This window comes from Schistocerca serialis, chromosome 7, assembly GCF_023864345.2.
Source record: "Schistocerca serialis cubense isolate TAMUIC-IGC-003099 chromosome 7, iqSchSeri2.2, whole genome shotgun sequence".
Classification (NCBI taxonomy): Eukaryota; Metazoa; Arthropoda; class Insecta; order Orthoptera; family Acrididae; genus Schistocerca; species Schistocerca serialis.
In genome coordinates this window covers 407,629,146-407,633,043 of record NC_064644.1, presented here as the reverse complement: position 1 = coordinate 407,633,043, position 3,898 = coordinate 407,629,146, and the positions used below count along the sequence as shown (strand labels likewise).

General features: G+C 43.0%; 1 non-coding gene across 1 annotated transcript; it reads right to left on the bottom strand.

Moving 5' to 3' along the window:
- Nucleotides 1–217: 217 nt before the first annotated feature.
- Nucleotides 218–290, bottom strand: Trnaa-cgc (transfer RNA alanine (anticodon CGC)). The gene has a single exon. It is a non-coding gene; the product is annotated as a tRNA-Ala (tRNA).
- Nucleotides 291–3,898: the final 3,608 nt, after the last annotated feature.

Sequence of the window (3,898 nt, the reverse complement as noted above, 5' to 3'; positions counted from 1 at the left end):
TTGGCTTTAATTTCGCACCTTACAAGCATTCATCCACATACTTTGCCGTTAGGTTAGTGTTGTTTTAACGTCCCGTCGACAACGAGGTCATTAGAGACGGAGCGCAAGCTCGGGTTAGGGAAGGATGGGGAAGGAAATCGGCCGTGCCCTTTCAAAGGAATCATCCCGGCATTTGCCTGAAACGATTTAGGGAAATCACGGAAAACCTAAATCAGGTTGGCTGGAGACGGGATCGAACCGTCGTCCTCCCGAATGCGAGTCCAGTGTGCTAACCACTGCGCCACCCCGCTCGGTAATACTTTGCCGTGATCTACAACCACAATTAGGTATTGTTTGATAGGTTGTACACCGTATATATGAATATTTAAAGGAGACTGATCTTGTCACGTACGTCTTGTAAATAATTGTTAACGCTTATTGCATGAAAGGTGACGGAGTGTCTTTATTATAAAAACGGCGTAATGAATGATTGCCTATACTAGTAGAGGTTGGAACGCCAGTGGAGATGAAACAGCAGGCAGACTCAATCCCCGGGTGGGAAAAGCCGGCAAAGTGTGTTGGTCTTGCCTGACACAGGAAGTGCCAAGACGAACAGTCTGGACACCTGGGCGCGGAAACACAATACAGCTGCGGCTGCCCGGTATTGTAGCTAGGCCGCAAGGATAACCGGGAACTCTCTGGACGCAGCTGAGAGGGACGAGGAAGCGTCACCTTGAACTCCATCCTTGTGGCTGGGTGTTCGCGTTTCTCGTCTGTAGAACACAGAAAGGAGAAGACAGTATTAGAGTATATTAGTCAGAGGACCGCCTTCTGACGTCATAGTGTTTGAAAGATTTTATTCGTGGCTGGAGTTATTCCATCGTCGCACATCACTCTGACGCACCGCAACGGATGCAGTGCATACAGTGATATCGCAAATTGCTTCGGCTTGTTAGAGCTATAAAGCTAACAGCTGTGATCACGCTAGTTTATTTCCACTGAGGCTCCGCACCACCGTAGATCATCTTTGAAAGCAGTGTCTCCTAGTGTTTGGTACGGTGATGATGTCAGTCATTTCGCGTTATTCATGTTAGATTCCGTGTCCACAAAAACGGGCGTAGTTGGGAAATTTATCAGCAATTTTTAGTCAGAAAATATAGACAATTGTAATATAAATGGTTGTTGTTTAATCTACAATAAATATATAAGCAGTAACAACGTTTATCATTTAGTAGTATTAGTTGCCTTAATCATTCATTTATGTTTACGTTGTAATTTATATGTTAAAAAGCATTAAGAGATCCTAAGATCTGCTTCAGGGGGTAGTCATACAGGGCCACATCATTTTAGCGTTCAATATTTTCCGCTGCGCACATGCATTTTACACCCGCCCGGAGTAGCATCTTGGAATGTCACATGTTCAACATGTCATCCACTTTTGGCGTATTTCCCGACATTTGCGGCCCCTTGTGTCTCACATTAAATCACTTATCTCGGGGTCATCGCCATGTATATAAACTAGCATGAACAATAAGACTCGGGAGGTACAGGTTCCCCTAGATATTGTAAAATTTTCTAAAGTACTTGTATAGTGATTTTTTAATGATTCATCTGCTATAGATGGTGACGGTATATCTGAGATAAATTGTTGGTATTTGATATAGTCGTTTTCAAAATGTCAGAATGCGTGGTTCTTAAAACTTTACTGTTAAAACTGGTTGTGAGAGAGAGGTGTCGCTGTCGATACATTAAGGAAACGTTCCTTCAGTTTTCATAAAAAGAGAATTTTAATATTTTCATTGTATTTCAGTTTCAGAAAATTTAAAGAGTGGGTTAATTACACAATACAGATATCACAAAGACAATACTTTTTCTGCATTGCATACAATTTTTTAAAATTAGTAACACCAAATTTTTTTAAATTTCTGCTTAGTCACTTAATATTCGCTCAATGAACTCATTAATAAATGTTGTGAATCCGAATACCAACATATTTCGTGATACTCACTAGCAAGTGAAATATTTTTACTTACATTGTTTTTGAAGCAGCCCATTGAAAAAAGGGCTCTACTACGAGCTTTTGAAACAGAGTATTTTTAATTACAGTGATGATGTTGCCAGCCTTCGAAAATAACCTCTCTGCTGGGGCAAAATTATGAGCGAAGCGGCTCATTACCACTTCCTGCCGATGGGGTTATGTCCCTGGCAATTTTTCGAGTAGCACGTTACGCCAGAGTGCCCCCTCCCACCTACCCCCCCACCACTCTCTCTCTCTCTCTCTCTCTCTCTCTCTCTCTCTCTCTCTCTCTCTCTCTCTCTCTCCCCCCCCCCCCCCATACACACACACATGCACACGCACTTTCAAGGAGACTATTCCCATCAGAAAAATAAAATGTTCTGTGTATAAACTAAGGCTACGGAAGTTTTGGTAACTTTGAAGAAATTCCGGTTCTGGCTGCACCACAAATCTCTTCGACTGGAGAGCGACGATCAGGCTCTTAGTTGGGTGCTGGTGCGCCTAGTCTTATCATCGCATCTGCTACGAGGGCTCCCCGAAACTTCGTCCTTTTAATTCCAGCTTAAGCGTATTAGCGGGACCAATAATGTCATTGGTGACTGTTGAGCCCGATTTTCCAAGGGGATTCGGAAGGTTACGAGGTAGGCGGAAATGAGCAAGGAGAAATGTTCAAATGTGTGTGAATTCCTAAGGGACCAAACTGCTTAGGTCATCGGTCCCTAGACTTACACACTACCTAAACTAACTTATGCTAAGAACAACACACACACCCATGCCCGAGGGAGGACTCGAACCTCCGGCGGGAGCGGCTGCGCAGTCCGTGACATAACGCCTCGAAACGCGCGGCCACTCCGCGTGGCAGCAAGGAAACGAACTGTAAGTCCGACTGGGGGAGACTTCCCGACGCTGTTTAGAAGGATCTCTAACACCCCAGGAGGAGAAGGAAGCCTTAAGGACCGTTAAGCAAACGATATAAAAACAAGTGGTACAGCCATATGCCTTTTTAAAAGTATGATCTATTGGCCGTCCATATTCTTAATACTGCCAAAAACCTCTGGGAAGATGGAACATTTACAGATGCGTGATGACAAATAATACCAATAAACATAAACGTGGTTCCATAACAGGCATCCGACCCCCGTAACTTGACTGACGAACAGTCACTCCCTCCTGTCATTAACAGATATTATACTGTGTGTGAGAGGCCAATTACCGCAGTATTGTATTTAACAACAAATACTATGGTGTGATATACCGTACAAACAAATAAAACTCTTACTATGTCATCCCTCCGTTAGTATATTTTACAGTACGCCCCCCAGCTATATTGTAGCGTAAATTGCAAAGCATCTATTTGTTTGGTGATTGGACAAACGCACTCTTGCGCTATTTAAAGCTGGTCCGTTGTATACTTATAAGTTGGTCACATTAAGTCTCTGCTAAATTGTTTTAAAATTTAGATCCTGCTAGCCAGCGGCGGAGAGTACGTTATGTAACACGCATGTAGAGGAAGGGAAGAAAGCGACTGTCTACATCCATCTGTACGAGTCCTAATTCCTCTTGTCTTACGCGAAATGTATGTTGCCTACGAACGCCACTTCCCAAAAGCGTCTCCCGATAAGAACATCTTACAGTTTTTCACACAATACTCCCGTCTTGATCGAACCTGCCGGTAGTAAGTCTAGCACTGCGTTATTAGTTTTGGAAAAGTCTTCTGCAGAGTTAGTAAGACGTGTGTTGGAGCATTTCCGCAGGCATCAAAAATTTTACTGTTACGAAGTGCATCCAGCAACCACCAAGTCCTAAGTTTAATTCAACTAAATAAACATAAAGGTAATGTATGCGGACGTTAAAAAGTTTTCGTGCCTCTAAGATGACAACTTCTGTATGGTTTTTCCGACT